Genomic DNA, 17,865 nt, shown 5'->3' with positions numbered 1-17,865 from the left:
ACTCTCAGAGGACTGACAGAAAAAGTTCTCATTTTCAAGATTCTCCAGTCAGTAGAGAGGGATTAAATATCTCACAACTTAAAGTTCCTTTTGTTCCAAATGGATGTAGTATATATATTGTGGTTTCTGTTTTCTTGAAAGAATTTTTTTCGTTATTTTTAAAAAAAAAAAAAAAAAAAAAAAACATAAAAAAGAAAAATCCCAGGAAACTACAGGACACATTTTCATCATTTCAGTTTAGGCACAAAGCCACACTGTAACAACATAACAAAACAGTATTATTTCTACAGATTCACTCTTTTTTTTTCATCTTTATGTAAAGGAGAAGGGTTGCAATGCCCAGAAGGATGCAATGTCTTGGATCTTTTACATACATGCCCTCAAAACAGGAAAAAAATCAGTTTAACCACCAGCTAGAATATAGGCAAAGTCCCATTTGGATGGCAGTGATTTCACAGCAAGCGACATCACTTATACAGTCCTGTGTCAGGAATGCTTCTATTATATTCAATGTGTGTCACAGGTAACAAGGAAATAAGGACAGATATAAGCGTATGCCAGTTCTCCCCAGCTGATGCAGGTAGCTGCTCTAAAGCAAAACTGCAGGACACACACAGCATACACAGAGCAAAGACGCTGCCTGTTTGGTGTGGTGCTCTAAGCCTCCTGACTGAACAGACCAAGTTCTCTAGAATCTGTTCATGGAAATTTCTCCCATCCCTCTAGATATTGCATATTTGTAACATATCATGATCAAGAAGCAATTCTTATGCCATTAAAAGTCACAAAATAAGTGTCTGAACAAGTGTCCTGTAACAGCCCAAAATTTCACACTCTCCTGCCAAAGCCATCTCTCTACATGGACAACAAATGACTCAGGAACCCTTCAGAAGTGTTTCCATCTGCTTTTTGCAGAGCATTTAGTAAGTTGTTTCTAGCTGTTCTTGTTGCTGCCACAGGCAAAACAAAATATAAGTAAGGATTTTATCCCCAAAGAAAATTTGTGGTAAAGACTTCAAGGAACAGACTGCTCAGAAAGGATTGGCTCCAGAACAGCTGTTTCTCAAGGCCTCACCCTGTAAGCACTCAATGTTTTAAATATCTGAAAGCGCTCAGGTTGTTTTGGATTATGCATTACTTAATAGACCATTGACACAGTATGAACTGCTAGTACGAATGGGTGTGAATAATCATTCTGCGTTTTTCAGCCGATTGTTGGATAACCTCACTTCCTTAAAAAAACCCATATATTTCATGGATGAGACCACCCAGGTGCCAGAGAATCCAATTTGCATCAGAAAAGTGGTATTCAGATCTGCCCTTAGACAAGATCTTCATTATTATTTTATGGTTATATTCAGATTTATTTGCATAACACAGCCATTCAATAATAGAATTGCATGGGTTGCAAACTTCCCTACCAACATCTATACTGGTTCTAGCTTAATTTAAAGCATGAAAAGGAGAGGAGCTCCTGGGAAGCTGCCAGCAGTAATGTCCTCCTGCACTTTAAGCAAATAGTTTGTTTCCTCCACAGGAGACAGATCAATACTCAAGAAACAAAAACAAAATCAAGAAAAGCTAAAAGCTTAGTCATGTAAATCAGGGTGGAGGAAAAGTGAAAGAAAGTTCCTCATTGGCATTCTACAACTTCTGCAGACCCCCATGGCTCATTAGCTAATTTCTGTTAAAACACAGAGCTCTGGAATGGTAAATGCCAGTGGCACATTTCTAAAGGTTTGTGGTTACTGAAATAAACATGTCCCTGTTCCCAGGACACCAAGAGACAGAAAATTAACCAGAGGTTAACTGGGTCATTAGCTATAGCACAATATAGGTCACTGCAGATTTAATTTCATTTGTATTCAGCTAAAGAATCAAATACAGCAACCAGTTCTCACAGCAGGAAAGCAAGTAACTTATCAGCATGCTGACGTATCTTAGATACCAGGGCACCAAGTCTGTCATGATTCATGCCACTTTAAACTGATGTCACATTATTTTGATGAAACAAAATACAGTGTCTACACACACATGCATACAATTTAAATTGTTCTGAATCTAAATATGCAAATACATGCACAAATACTGAATATTTAAGATCATATGCAGTCTGGGGTTTTGACTTTTTTTTTATATACACTGGAAAATATTTAAGTAAGCTTTTCCTCCAAAACAGGGTTGGCAAGAAAGTAGTAAAAAAAAAAAAAAAAAAAGAAAAAAAGTCCTGTGGGTTAAGAAGAAACCCAAAACATTAGGTTTTAATGAGTTTGATCAACATATAAGTATGTTATCTCAATACAGTTCCTTATGAATGACATACCTCAGCAGCTCTAACATGAGAAGCCAAACAGCCCAATGCTGCAAGAATTGGCAATACTAAATAAACAGAATCTGTCTGTACCCAATATATTTGCATCAGTCTGCACTAAAGAACAGGATTCTGAAAGACTGAATGAATTATCCAGAATCCTGTATAATTTATTTCAAACCAGTGGGGTTGATTTTTTTTTTCAAATAGATTGATCTTAAGGCCTTGAAATAGGCTTAGATAGTATAAAGAAATAAACAGATTTAAGCAAGAACTTCAAGACTTTTAATTCTCGGCAGTAAAATTTTTATTACAAGCATGTATCTTTTCTAGAATTCAGAGACATTATACATATAGCACCTGCATTAGTAACTTCGAAACCTAACACTTTTCTTCACTTCATGCAGAGCTACAGAAATGTGGTTCATCTGTTCTCTTGCCAAAACTTCCATCAAGATCAGAATTGAAAAAAAAAAAAAAATAAAATAAAAATCAGTGTTTAACAAAACTCCATTCCATAGTCTCCATTCAGTCTAGCTTCATAATCACGTGAACATACAATTTCTGCAGCAGATGACGTAAAACATAATAGCATTTAGACATCAGAAGAGGCACCAAGCAAACCATCCCACAAAACAATATGGTTTGACACCATATGCTTTAGTGTCATTGTCTGGAATTTGTCTTCCCCCATCCTCCAACAGATGATGTGGAATGTTCAGTAAAATCTAAAATATACAGCCAGATAAATATTATTACACTCCTGAGATATCTTTTTACAATACAACAGTAAATCAAGCCATAAAAGGCTTCCTGGGAAATCAGTTTATTAGGTGCCTCGGCTCTACACCTACTAAGAGTCAAAGAAATCCTTACCATATTCCAGCTTAACACAATAACCTTCACAATATATCAAACACATTCATAGGTCATCAGATAAGCAATTCTAAAAGCTGCTGCTTCTGAATACAAAGTTTACATTGGACTTAGAATACAGTTTTAAATTAACAAGTCTTACTGTTTTTCTAAAATTAAGTCACAGAGAATCATTAAGTGTTTTCTTTCATTGGAAATGTTATCTTTCAACTTGCCATTTTTCTAACTATTTCATCTCTTTTTAGTTGTCTTTTTTCCTAAACAATCTTATTCTAATCATAGTTACGCCCATATCTTCAAGTTAGTTCCCTTCTCTTAATATCATCTTACTGATCCGTACTCAGCAAAGAGCTCAAAACTGCAAACTACCACCCAGAAGAAAGCTTCAAGAATCTTTGTGAAAAAGCACAATCCAAACATAAATTGTCAAGAATTGTTAAAACAGTAGTACAGGTTCAATTTAGTGAAAACATACATTTATAGGCAAAGAAATTCCATCAAGGGTTACTAATTGTGACATGTAAACCCAGTACAACTTGTAGAACTTCCTGATCCATGGGGACTTCTCAGTATCACACCTCTTTATATAATACTCAGTATTTTACCTCTGTATTCTTGTTACATGTGCATATTATCAGCCGCAACAAGAGACAAAATACTGAGCTTGACAGGTCTCTGAAACTGCCTTGGTGTGAGAATAAGAATACTGGGTTGGGCCAGAGTGTTACTTACCTGCAGTGGCCCAGTACCATCTTTACTTTTGACATTCTTAAACAGGTATTTTTTAAATAGACTAGTAAAATACATGCCAAGTAATTTTCCAATTTCTGCTGATACAAACTGAGGTACTCCACTGTTCAAAATATATATTCACCACCTTCAGTACATGCCTGATAATACTGCTTATAAACCCAGCCCAAAATAAAGTCTTGAAACAGATATGCAACATTCTTGGTCTTTTCAGTAAGGCAGAAATGGATAATGTTGTGCCCCCCAACTACGTAAACATGAACATATCTAGGAAAGTGGCTACTGTGGCATGCCCTCTCTTCTTTTCTGTCATTTAAAGATACTAACTACTTTGAAATTGTCACACAAGGTTTTCTAAAGAAGGAAAGACAAACAAAGTACTCAAGTAGAAGTCTGACAGATCAGAAGAACTTGCAGCAAACTGCATTGTACTGGAAGTGATTTTAACATCAGCCTTGCATTTTCTGCAACATAAGCACTATGAATAGGATTAGTGTTTAAATCCTACTTTAGAAATAAAACAACATGTTCCTATCTGCAGTAAATAATATCACTTTGGAACTCCGTTTAAGGCTCTTACCACAAAGAACAGTTAACATCTGCAGAGGTTTCTACTTGAAGTACATTGACTTCTCTCTTAGTGGTTTCTACAGAATACATACTAACAAAGGAAAGAAGATAATGCAGAAGTTTAACATTTTTTTCTTTAACGGCAGATAATAGAATAGAAAAAGTAAACTTGGATTATCTCCTTCAGAACGTAGTGCAACACCAGAGATACATTTAACCAAGAGGAATCAGACACTCCTCCTATGGCTACTGTAGAACAAGAATAGAATCGGGGATCAAAGGTTCAAAGGAAGTGACTTCCATAGCTGATGATCTTCCCCTTCTGTGTCAGCCAAGTACAGAAGGTGAATATAACAAACAAGTTCAATACTGTTTTGCAGAATCAGGGTCTATTCTAGGTTATAACCATTCTAGAGGTAGTAGGAGTTCATTCAAAGGTAAATTAATTTATAGAGGACATTATTTTTGCCTTTTTCTCCCCCTGCATCTTCCCACAGATGATGATTCATTTCTTCTGATTGATTCCTCCACTGGAAACATTTCTTCAGCTTGTCAGAGTAGTGAAGTGCAGGATTACACAATACAATTTTCTAGGAAGCTGACATATGCTCAAACATTTCATTTTAATTGACTTGAACTTAATAAGCTTAGTTTGTGTTGTGCAAAATAAATGAAAACTAGACAGTTCATTTTCTCACAGCATATAAGAAGGGGTAAGAAATAGAAGAAATCAAGAGTATAAGAACTGAGATGTTGTGGTTCAGTGTTTTAAAATCCCGATCTGCTAATTGTGAGACTTTTCTCACCAGAAAATAAAAATTAAGACTGATCAACTGAGATAAATCCAGAGCAGATTTTTTTAAAACAGAGACCATGCTTTCCTCTGAAAGACATTTAACTGTCCTTACCTATGGTGCTTTCAAATTTTATTTCAGGTTTGGTTTGGGGATTTTTTTTTAAACTCAAAAGCACAACTGAAAAATTCATAAAATACTACACCACAGAACTACAATGCATTCCTTAGGATTAGTGACATATGTGCTACATACCCATACCGACGAGGTATTTAAATTTATGTTGCTATGAACACATGTCTATAAGGATAATCAGCACACTGGAAAATTCTGACCTTGGTTTAGGTTTGTTTTAAATCTAAACCACTTTGCAACAGTGGTTTTCAATGGATGTTAGGTGCTCAGTGCCAACCATCTTGCTCTAAGAGGCTGCCTAAAGTGTGTTTATTTATAAGGCAGAATAGCATCTAACTACACACTAGCTGATGAGGATGAAGCTGCTTAGCATACACTAACATGTAAATCAAGAGCTCAAATTTAGTGTTAATAGTTTCTCTGCTTCTGATATAAAATTTCCTTACTACATAGTTCCCATTAAATTTCTTCACACATGTAATGAAAGCAAGGGACTAACTTAGCTTTATCCACCACAGTGTTCATAGAATATTTTTGATAAGTTAAATCTTCCAGTAATTTTCAATCTTTTTAAAATTTAATATAACTATTCTTTTCATTGCTTGTAACATCTCCATTCTTGCAAACACTGGCAAAAAAATTTGAGGCATCTGAAAATTATTTTTGTAATTTTGAAAATTACTAAATACCAAGGCTGTCTGGTCCTTTTCAAACCGCAGCCATATTACAAGGTAAAAGCAGTATGGACTCACAGTTTATTGTTTGATTGTGCAGTAACTTCAGCTGTACCTTTAATGAGATAAATGGCACTGGCTGAAATATAGTACTCAATCCCACTTTAGAACATCAGTGCAGAAGCCATAAAATATAAATTGTACTAGGTAATAAGCTACTCTAAATGCAACACATTGTTGAAGCTTTTATGTTCTGTAGCTAGTGATGTTAGTACTACAGTGTGACACTACAAATCCTTACTCTGCTAAAGACAGGAAAAGTCACAAGGATTATCTGAAACTAGATTAAGCCTTTCCCTAAAGGCCTTCCCTGAAGCCAAGGTTAATGCATTCACCAATTAAACATGTAAGTTAGAATTACATGTGGCCATCTGATAGAAAAGGACTTAACAAGTGAACTAAAACTGTTAAAAATGAAAACATAAGGCAGTCTCTAAATTATCCAGAAGATTATAAGAGGAGCAAATTGAGATTACAACACTTTTCTACAGTGAAGTGCTGGACTACTTTGCCCAACAAAATCAGGACAAATCCCAATTCAACAGCAGTGCCTAAAAGAAAGGAAGACACCAACACACAGATTAAGTAGGTAAAACACAGTCTCCAGCTTTATTTACAGCGGTGAAAATGAATTCTCCATTGCTTAGAAGGGAACATTTTTGTCTTGCCATAGAACAGCTTCCAAAAGAATATTTACGTTTTTCTACAACCTGCAATTTTCTCATTTATCATTTGTCAGGGCACAAAGATCTTTTATTGCACATAGGATGTTTGCACATGTTTAATGATCATTTTACCAAATGTCACAGTCTGACTAAAAAAATCAATTAATATTGCTGATGTTGCTAATTTAAAAGCATTAATATCATACTGTGAACAGCCACACAACCTACAGGGTTTTGTACTGTATCTAAGGTCCACTGGTTGCAAGCCTGCTCTCCAGCAGACAGCACCGAGAAGGTAACCCATGCAAATATCACAGGCAAGATAATTTAATGTAATTTTTAATGATTGCTTTGTTAGACTACCAAACAAGTGTGACTAAAGACAGATCATTAGATAGAGATTTAGATATACTAGTTAGAATTCATCTATCAACACAACAAGATGCCTCCACTTTCATCAGTGTGCTAGGATCTGGAGCAGTTGGAAGACCCCAACTGGACCACAGACACCATTGCATCATAATACTGCTAGATGTCCAACAAGAGATGAAGATTTACCCAGAGAATTAGAAGGCATAAGACTCAGTGCTGTCTTTGATGGCAACCATATTGTCTCACACTTCTATATGCACGAGTAATTTGTCTCTGCATATATTATCTATCAAAAAAAAAAAAAAAAAGCTTTCTAGGAGCAGAAACATATAATTTTTCTCTAAACCACTCAAGTCTTCCACACTGACTACTTCTCTCTCTGATAAAGAATAGATGACATAAAGGAGTCCAGTTATTTAGGAAGCCCTTCAAAAGGTGCTGTACTGTAATACAAGGGAAAATACAAAATTAAGTACTAGTCTTCTAATCATTCACCTTCCAAGTATTTGTTGTTGCAGAAGTATTGAAATTTTAGTTCTTAGGATTTTGGTACCTTAACTCTCCTTAGAGGCAAGCTACAATTTTCCAGACTGCATATTTCAGTCACAGAAGTAAAATGTATGAGTTTAGGATTCTTATATTAAAATTATGAAAACAGAGCAAAACCCCACCCTAAAACGCACTCCTGTCCTTTTTGACTTGTGTTCTTTCTGTCCACTGAAAGACAGAAACTCTGTGGTAACACTGCAATAAAAAATGCATAAAGAACTTCACATTGTTAGCACTTCAACCACAAAGACAGAATCCAGAAGAAAAACATTATAAGCAGATCTAAGAAAATCTATGTAACAGGTCAATTGATCAGGACTTCCAGACACCAAAAACCCATCAGGTATTTTCCTTATTCAGTTTCCAGACTAAAAATAACATCAGCTTCTGACACAACACAGCATCTTTCAGATGCACAATCTTCCTTTCCAAATACTACTCAAAATCACAAGTTTTTATATACAGCAATTTAATCCATTAAGCTGGAGAGTCATAGTCAATGACTCAGTTACAGAGATTATCAGAACTGTCAGATCATAGTAGAATGACACTCTTTATAGGGCTTCCTACCTCAGGGATCACTAATTTCAGTGTTTCACAATGACTGCTGCCTAAAATCTTCAAATAAGACAAGCAATTTAATTGCTTTTCTTTCAGGAACTTGAAATAAGGTGCTACCCATTTCTAAATGGATTAAGTCTCTCAAGACCAATGAAATGTCATCTAATATTTATATCATTTCTTGATACATAAGACCATTCATGTCGTACATGAATTTACAATTATTTACCCATCACCACAAAGTTGCAACCTTCATTTCAGAATACTATATACAGGTTAGCAGCAACTTATAGCCTGATTGTTAAAATGAAATTAATCTCTCTCCCAACAATCCATTAAATACGGCTAATCAGTACTAGTGATTACTCATTAAAATTTCTATTCCTGTTCCACAAACGGTTTAAAATCACTTAACTTAGAGGCGCTATTCTGATTTTACAGCAAAAGGTGAACTAATGCTGGAAAGCATACACAGAAATACAAAATAACAAAGAAAAACTAGAATAAGATTCTTATAGAATTCAGAAATATTATACATCCTTTTTCTTCCTACAGAGGTCAACCACTAATTAGCTGAAATTCTCCCTTTTTGAACTTGTACTATCATTTCAGAATTTCTTCCCATACACCATTTAAGTGAAGAGTGAAGAAGGGTGGTAGGGACGGCAGTGGAGAAGCAGTTAACCAGCAACAAACTATATGGAGAAATTCAGACAGTTTCCAAAAGTTAAACAAAAATCCGAGTGTATAAAAAATTCACATAAATGGGAAGTGGAGGGGGGCAACAGAAAAAAAAAAAAGCAAAACAAAACCAACCACATACAAAAAAACACACACACAGAAAACCCATCCAAACAAAAAAAGAAACTCATTAAGCTTTTCAGGTTCCAAATTAAACCATGGTTTGTACTAGAATAAACCCAAGATAGTCTCAAAAACATGAGCATACTGGAACATCCATTTTATATGCAAGTCCACATGTCTATTATGTCCACTCCAGCCTAAGAAACTGACCCAGTATATTGATAAAAAAATGTGAATGTATTCTGTCAGGAATACTGCAAGAGACAGCTGAAAAGGCAGGTTTTATCTACTCTTCATGAAAATTGGCAAAGGTATGGAGCATTCTTCCCAGAAGTATGATCACATTGAAATCTTTAACCAAGATTCTCTGATGGGTTTGTAGAAGTTCTTGATCTTACTTTCATTTAATTCTAAATTTCACAGTAAGACAACATCTTCAGATGGCCGAAGGAAGTAGGTTAAGAGGAAAAAAGTGAAAAAAATATTGTGCTTCACTGAGGAGTTACACCTATTTGAAAAATACTTTAATCATTTTATGCTACCTACAAAGTAGTAAGTTAGAAATAGCTGGCATTCAAATTAATTACTTCTAAAAACAATTTTGAAGGGAAGGTAAAATATAAATTTACATGAAGTTGTAGAGTTTTTTTCAGATTAGATATTAAATCTAGCATCTCAAAAATACGTATTTCTATTACACAGCAAGTATTTCTTTATTCAATCACCTTCTCTCTCACAACACAGAAGGCTCTTACTCATTTGTATATATAAATGAGTTATATTTGCAAATTTGATATCACCAAGACTGTTTGAATTACTGTTTGTAGATAAGCAACCCTAACTCTTCCAACCTGAGATCATCATAACAGAAATGCTCAAAAGGAAGTCACAATAGTGAAATACATAGACTTTCTGAAAAACAAAACATAGCTAGAGGAAAATATCCATTACAGCTTAACATTTTGTTTAATGAAATAATACCAGCTACTTAGGTAAAAAAAAACAAACCCCTAGACATTTTCCTATCCATTTATAAGAAATGAAGGAGAAGCTGACAGTGAAAGGGCAAACTAATCAAATAGCTTTATGCAGTATGGACAAATACTTTCAACTAGAAATTACCCAAAATTAAGACTCCTTGCAAGGAATCTATTGTAGAAAGAAAAAAACCCACACAATATTATATAGCCAAAACACAAGCACAATTAAAAGTGTCTTTTTTTTTTTTTCAAATATCCAAGTCCAAAGGGAAAAAATCCAATAAAGGATTTGAGAAAAACACTCTATTTGCTGAATAAGACTAAAACAAACACCTACAAACCCCTCCAAATTCAAATGACAAAATACCCACACAAGGAAATCCCCATGATACAAGAAACCTGTCCTTGAATTACATGATTTGTGTTGAAGAGTGTACAGTTCTCCCAGCTCTAACAGAGCTCCCAGCTTTAACATTATTTAAAGATTAAAAATAAAGCTGTCCTACTTACATTAACATTTAGAGCATTTTACTAAACTTCTCTCGTATTCAATTTCCTTACTCCCCACCCAAAAAAAAAAACCAAAAACAAAAATAAAACAAGAGGAGCAGCCAAGGTAAACTGAAATGGCAGCAGGGACAGTTTAGCTTTTGAACAGCACATTTTAATTTTACAGGTTCACTGCTGTAGGACACTATGAAATCCAAGTATTAGTTAAAGTCTATAAAAAGGATTGACTCTGACTAATAATACTTTTAATCTAAAAAATATCCTCATAGGTGTCAGTTATACATAATGAGGAATTTGAAAGAAACACCCGACATTAGCAGGGATAAACTACAGAATATCTTTGTGCAAACTCATTGAAATTATTAATGGAGAGGAGAGAGAGAGAGAGGGATAGAGAATTACTATGCACACTGCTAGCACCAAAAGAAACATTCCAGTTGCACCCTTTGGAGAACCCAACTACATTATACTCCAGCGTGTAAGTTCTTAAAGCATGACCTGCCATACCTTGTATCTCACATGCACTGAGAATAAAAGCTACTGCACTGCAGGTTAATTTTGGAATGCAGCTGCCACTTAACCAATTTAAGGGCTTTTCACAACAACTCTCTGATGGTATAAGAAGACATTCACTATTAATAGGGAAATACAACAAAAAACAATGTATTGCTATGGTAAAAGTTTTAGAAAAAATATACTATTTTTAACAATAATTTCCTCCTGAATTTAACATTAGTCACAGAAAAGCATAATCACTTATGCATTCATTCACATGTCTGAAGGCTGGAGAAAACGAAGGAGATGACACAGATGCTGCACCTCTGCATGCTTTAACATCCATACATAATTTTAAAACACAACAAATAACAACAACAAAAAAATAAACAACAAAAAAAACCTAATTAGAGTCCTACTTACACTCAACCAGATTTATGTATGGCGCCTTGCAGGGCTGTTGAACAGCCCAGCACAAGGCTAGAAATAAGAAGTTTTTAGTACAAAGCGTTATTTGCCACTGCCTCACAGAGCGACCTTGGCCAAGTCACTTCCCCCGCATCTTGTCTCTCCACCTGACAGTCCGTCCCCCGCTCCCCACGGAGCGCCGAGGACCGACACCCGGTAATTACTCACTACAAGTGGCTCTGCATCAATAAAGCTGGAATAAAGGGAAAGGGGAGTGGGAATCGGGATTGGGGGCTTCTCCTCACCTACAGCTGATAAAACCCCCCCGGCATGGATCCCGTCTCCCATCCGGGGGAGAATCTCCCCAGCCCTTTCCCCGTTTCCCCAGCGCACCGGTTAGACCGGAGGAGGCGGCAGCTCCGGCTCCCGGCTGCGAGCGCGGGCGGCAGCCGCGCCCTCCGGGCCTCGCGCCCTCAGGGCCTCCCGCCCCGCCGCCGGAGCAGCCCCGGGGGCCCCGGCGGGCTGCGCGCGGATGCGGCGCCACTCGCAGTCCCCCCGGGCGGACACTCACAGGTGCTGGAGCCGTGAGAGGCGGCCAACGTTCCGGAGCGGAGGTGGTCTCGGTAACCCGGCAGGAGGCAGGCGAGCTGGGCTGTGGGCGCTGCGCTCCCGCCGCGGAGCCGCCACTGCGGCGCACCCGCCCTTTCCCGCGCCGCTGGCCAATGCGGGCCGCGCCAGGCGCCGGGAGCCGGCTTGAACCATCTGTTGCGAGGCGCCTCCCCCAGCCCTTTGCCGGGGGCTCCCGCCCAAGCGCAGACGAGGAGGAGAAAGCTTTCAGGGACTCTGCAGTCCCTGCAAGGAGCTCCTCGTCCTGTGTATCTCAGGGGCTGCGGCCGTGCCCCGCCTCCTTCCCCCCGCAAGAATCGCCCCGTCCCAGTGCTGCCTCTTCTCCCTCAGTGCTCGTCTCCCCTAAGAGCGCGCTCGCCGCCCGCCCGGACACCGCCTCAGGAGCGCCAGCTGGGGCAGCGAGGGGGACAGGTACGCCAGGGAGCAAGAGCTGCATGTGGGACCGATCCTCCTCGGGTGTGCAGGCGATAAACTCCCTACCTGATAAAATTTTTCCACTTTCCACCTAATAACCGGAATTCTCTATATGGGATGTTGCACGGGGAAAGGTGTCTCATCCTGCTTCAGTGTTAGAAACAGGGCTAAAATCCGTGTTTAGACTTAGACATGTCTTGTGAGCAAGTTCTCCCAAAAGAGTCAAGACTCTTTCACTATTTAACGGGTTTGAGTTTTAGCTTTTCACGTTCCCAGACAGAGGGTTTCCCCAGAAACATGAGGACAATCTATGTGCCCAATCCTTTATTTTGGGTCTCTTACTTGGAGTGCAGGTGTAAAATTTCACGAAAGCAGAGCTATAGTTCCTATTTTACTTCTCTTTTTATATTAATAATGTCCTTGTTACAGACCCCTTTGATCATGCTTTTAATCAGGTGCCTATGATACCTGTTGATTCTGCAGAGAAAATCCAGGGACTGACACCAGCTTTATTCCAACAAATTCTAGATTAAGATTTTAATTTATTTTATTTAGGAATTTATGCCAACAAAAATATGCAAATTTATCTCAACTTTCAACAACTAACATATTGAGATTCATTCTGTGTAAAGGAAAAAAGGTGCTTTTCTTTAATGGCTTAACACAAGTTCTAATTTTGTCTTTTTTTTATTTTCATTTTTTGAAACTGTCAGATTCTTATTTCTCACCAGAACAGTGTCAAATTCTAGATTTAAAACCAGAGTATGGACCAGACACAATTTGCAGGACTTGAGGATTTGATGTACAGTCAATTTTATGATGGGGTGAATGTCAAAGGGTCAAAATAAGCTGGATAATCTTGCAAATAAATTAATCATAAATTAAATTAATCATAGGTTCTTTTATTATAAAAAATATTTCTAGAAGCCAACCAGCTGTATTTTATACTAATGCTGTTATGACATGGCTTGTAAGTAGTTCAATATGTTACTCCAAATAGACACTTTTGAAGATGAGATCTATTTCTGACCCGCTAAGTTTTATCTTTGCACTAAAGGGGCTCAACACACCTGAGCTTTATGTTATTATTACAAAAGAAGTCTAAAAAGTACACAAAATTAAGTGATTGCAATCTTTTTTGTGAGGTTCCAAATGCATGAAATTTTGTCCTCAATATGCAGGTGTAATGCCTCTAAATCAAAGGGACGATTTGTCATTACAAGATATTTTTAAGGAATGATTTCTATATAGTTATAATTACCAGAATGATAAATTGGTTACTGAATCTTCCATTAATCTTATAAAGCTATTCTGAAGCCTAAATTATTCCCATATATATTCTAATCAAGACGGATCATAATCATCTTGTGAGATATTTAACATTAATGCAAGGTTTTGTCTTACTACTTGAGGAATTTTGTTATTGATTTTATTAATATATATAAATTCCTTCTAACTGCTTAGACAAATTGACCTATGTATCAAATACATACATGAAAAATTGCTCTTCACTTGAGTGAAGGGCATGCTGTCATCATATATGGAAGACAAAGGATGGTTGGAAATAAAACTACATATAGGCACACAACTGACCTCTGAAACAGTGCAAATACAAATAACTTGATCAATTGTACAAGAAATCTTGGCAAAGTCTAAAAGCATAGGCAGGTAAGTGTGTTTCAGTCCACTGCTATAATAAACAATGCTGGTAAATATAAAAACTTATGTCTTAAGTCTCAAAGTAATATTTCTCTATGAAGTGGTTTAATTTAAAAAGTTATTACAGCAAAGGCAGTTGCTTACCTTTTTTAAAATATGTACTCTTTCTGCTTCCTAATTACCCTTTTATTACTTTTTGTATAGAATAACAATATGACAGATTCTGTGCGCACACACCATGTATGTATGTCATGGATGTTAATATGGCAAGATAAATTTAGGGGTTTTCTTCTGTATTTTTACTTGCCTGTACCTTGGAATGTGACCTTGGGCAGTTTGCTGAACTTTGCCTGTGAATCATTCTTTCATCTGTGTGATCTGGGCTAGTCATATTTAAAAAAGGGCACTATATTAGTAACAGTGTTTTGTGAATTTATTTATCTATAAAAAATTAACTAGTAAATAACATCTTTGAATATAGGCATCCAATCATTGTGAATCATAACATATGGCAATATGTGCTGCAACCCAGAAAGCCAGCTGTATCCCAGGCTGCACCAAAAACTGGGAGACCAGCAGGTCAAGGGAGGTGATTCTCCTCCTCCACTGCTCCTATGGAATTCCATCTGGAGCACTGCATCCAGCTCTGAGGCTCCAAACACAATGAGGGTGTGGACCTGCTGGTGTCCCTCTGGAGACAGACTGGGAGAACTGGGGACAGTGTTCAGACTGGAGAAGAGAAGGCTCCAGGGAGACTTCATAGACCTTTCCACTGCTTAAACGGTTTCAAGAGAGCTGGAGAGTGACTTTGTACAGGAGGCTGGAGTAATAGGACAAGTTGGGATGGCTTTCCACTGACAGAGGGCAGGATTAGATCCATATTAGGAAGAAATTCTTCCCTCTGAGGAAGGTGAAGCACTGGCATAGGTTACCCAGAGAAGCTGTGGATACCCCAACCTTGGAAGCGTTCAAGGCCTGACTGGATGAGAATTTAAGCAACCTGGAAGATGTCCCTGCACATGGCAAAGAGGCTTGAACAAAATGGTCTGTAAGGTCCCTTCCAACACAAACCTATGATTCTAGGATATAACAGCATTTTCTCCTGTTTCATTCTAAGCAGCAGATATTTGGCAGTCTATAGAGTGTAAAATTAGGTTTAAAACCTAGGCAGTGTTTTTTGTCGAATATAGTAAGCATCTTAAAATCATCAAAGATCCTGTGTGAAAGTCATTTAGAGAATAAGACTTTTTTTCATTGGTTAAGTAGTGCATTAACACTGTGTGCAGAGGTAAAGCTGCAAGCAATTATAGTTCAGGAGAAAAAAGGTGGAGAATGAACAGGTCCACAGACTTGATGATGAACAACACTGTATCCCTGAAAACTTTGGTTTTCTTCACAAAGCATTATTGAGGTGTCTATTTATGGGAGTTCAGTGACATGAGGATCTGGTATCGCCAAGAAAATATTCAAAAAGTGTTTTGGTGTGTTTTCCATGTGCAGCACGTGTTCATTAACACAATAAGCTCAGGAAACACCATCTCTTGCCATTCCCACAGTACATATTTGCCCTAAGAATTTTGGTTTTATGGTTGCGTGCATGTTGCATATAGTTGTGCTGTAATTTTCTTTCCCCATCATTTCTTTATGCAAAGCTGAGTGAAATGGGATCTATTAGGGTGATGCTTTCAGCAGAGTTAAAAATATTGATATATACCAGCTGTTATCATCAGTTTTTTTAATCCCTAATGTCTTTGAAGATCCATTAACCTTAAATCAATCCAACAAATCTGATTGTTTTTACCAACTTCCCTTTTCCAAATAAAGACAGATCAAGTTACATTAATAGCATCAGTAATTAAATACCAGTGTGAAGGTAAAAGCAAGCTCTGAGATCCAAACAGTGCTAACTTGGGCTGTGGATTTAGTTCCAGACCTTGCAGCAGGCTATTCTCTGAAATGAGCCAGCCAAAACCATATAAGTGGAACTCAGCATGTGAGTGCAAAAACAAAGTTTGAATTTTGACTCACCTCCTCTTTTTTCTTTTTTTCTGCATGTTAAGTTCCCAGTGGAAAAGAAATCAAAACAAGCGGGGACTGAAGAAACTGATCAGAAACACACCTTGGAGCCTTAGTCATAAAGAAGTTGCTTTGTTATAAAGACAAAGCAGATTTGTGGGAATGTTGCCACTTTATAAAAGGTGGCAAAAGCTAGGATTTTTTTTTAATTTTAGTTATGTGCCACTGATGACTCAGGAACTGTTATGAAAATGAATGTGCTATTTCAACTGTGGCAAGACCTAGACTAGATGTGTAGCATATTTACCTAAACAAAGTCATCTCAGAAGATGCAGAACTGAAAACAGTTGAAATGTCATTTAGCTGTTGACACTCATGAGCAAGCAGAAATGTGAATGGACAGTGCTAAGTGCTGAAAATGCCAGCAGATGGTAAGTGGCATGTTAAGTTACTACACCACAGGGCCATGTCTTCTGCTGGCAAACAACTGTATCTATAAGGGGAAGGGGAAAAACAGAAAAGTAACAATAACAGCAAGAGGTACAAGAAGTACAAAAGGAAATAGCTGTCTGAACTTTAGCAGGTAATATAGTTGTCTATTTGATTCCAAGATGAGTCCTTCTGTGTAAACACAGCTACCAAAAACATGAGTTTTTGCATGTTCTTTGATAACTGTGGTAACTGGTAACTGCAATCTCGCATTTCCTATCCCCTTCCTCAGAACACATTAAGGGAATTGGATCGTAACTCCAGTGCTAACAGGGAAGCGTTCAGCAATAACAATCCGTAGCTTTTAGAGCACTTTTCTGTTTCAAAGGGCCTTGCAACCACTGATTAATGAATCAGTTCTGATTTCAGTTCTGGTGAAGCACACAATTCTTCCTCTAAACAGCTGGGCTTTCTTACAGATCCTAAAGATTGGACTGTGCTATGAGTTGGGTACTGAGCGCATGCAGAGAGGCAGTACTGGAGTGACAGGTGCTGAAAGCATGCTCTTTGGATGGCTACAAAGAACATGCTTGACAGTAGCTGCAAATCTTTGCCTTTCTTGAGGTGTGAGATGATACACAGAGGTCAAAAAATCCTCATTATCTCTTTCCACAAGTTAGATTTCTTCTTTGATATGTTACATATAAAGGCAGGTTGCTATGCTGACAGAAGGATCAGAGTCATCAAGTTCCTTCTACTACCCACTCATGCTCACAAATTTTCTTTTCTGACTTTCTATATCTTTAAAAGCATCTCTTGCTGTATTGGTTTCTACATTTAACCATAAATGGATTTAATTTTAGACACAATCCCTGTATAACATGGAGTCTGCCTTTTCAGTCCAGTTCATCAAGATAAATCCACCCATTTGGATGCCTTCACTTACACAAACTGCCTTCACTTTAGGTAAAGTGAAGTGAATTCCTTGGCTTTGTACCTTTCAGGGATCTGTCTTAGAACACTGATCCTGCCTTTCTCATCTGGTAGCCTAAGTGATCTGAATGATATGTATCCAAAAGTTACCCTTTTAAGAGCCCATCTACAGCACTGTTGTTGGTAACTAAACTAAATTTCTTAAGTTGAAGTACATAGTATAGTCATGTACTTCAAATGTACCTAGTTATAATTGAATGCTGCCAGTGAGGC

At 37.5% G+C, this 17,865-nt stretch overlaps 1 protein-coding gene across 1 annotated transcript in view; it reads right to left on the bottom strand.

Annotated features, from left to right (window-relative positions):
- SULF2 (sulfatase 2) overlaps nucleotides 1-12,217 on the bottom strand; it is a 78,113-nt gene extending 65,896 nt beyond the window's left edge. Inside the window, exon 1 of the mRNA XM_015647398.3 lies at nucleotides 12,086-12,217. The gene's annotated coding sequence lies outside the window, so the exon portion shown is untranslated. The remainder of the gene's footprint in view (nucleotides 1-12,085) is intronic.
- Nucleotides 12,218-17,865: the final 5,648 nt, after the last annotated feature.

This window comes from Parus major, chromosome 20, assembly GCF_001522545.3.
Source record: "Parus major isolate Abel chromosome 20, Parus_major1.1, whole genome shotgun sequence".
Lineage (NCBI taxonomy): Eukaryota > Metazoa > Chordata > Aves > Passeriformes > Paridae > Parus > Parus major.
Note: the sequence above shows the minus strand (reverse complement) of the source record. Positions and strands in the feature narration are given on the sequence as shown.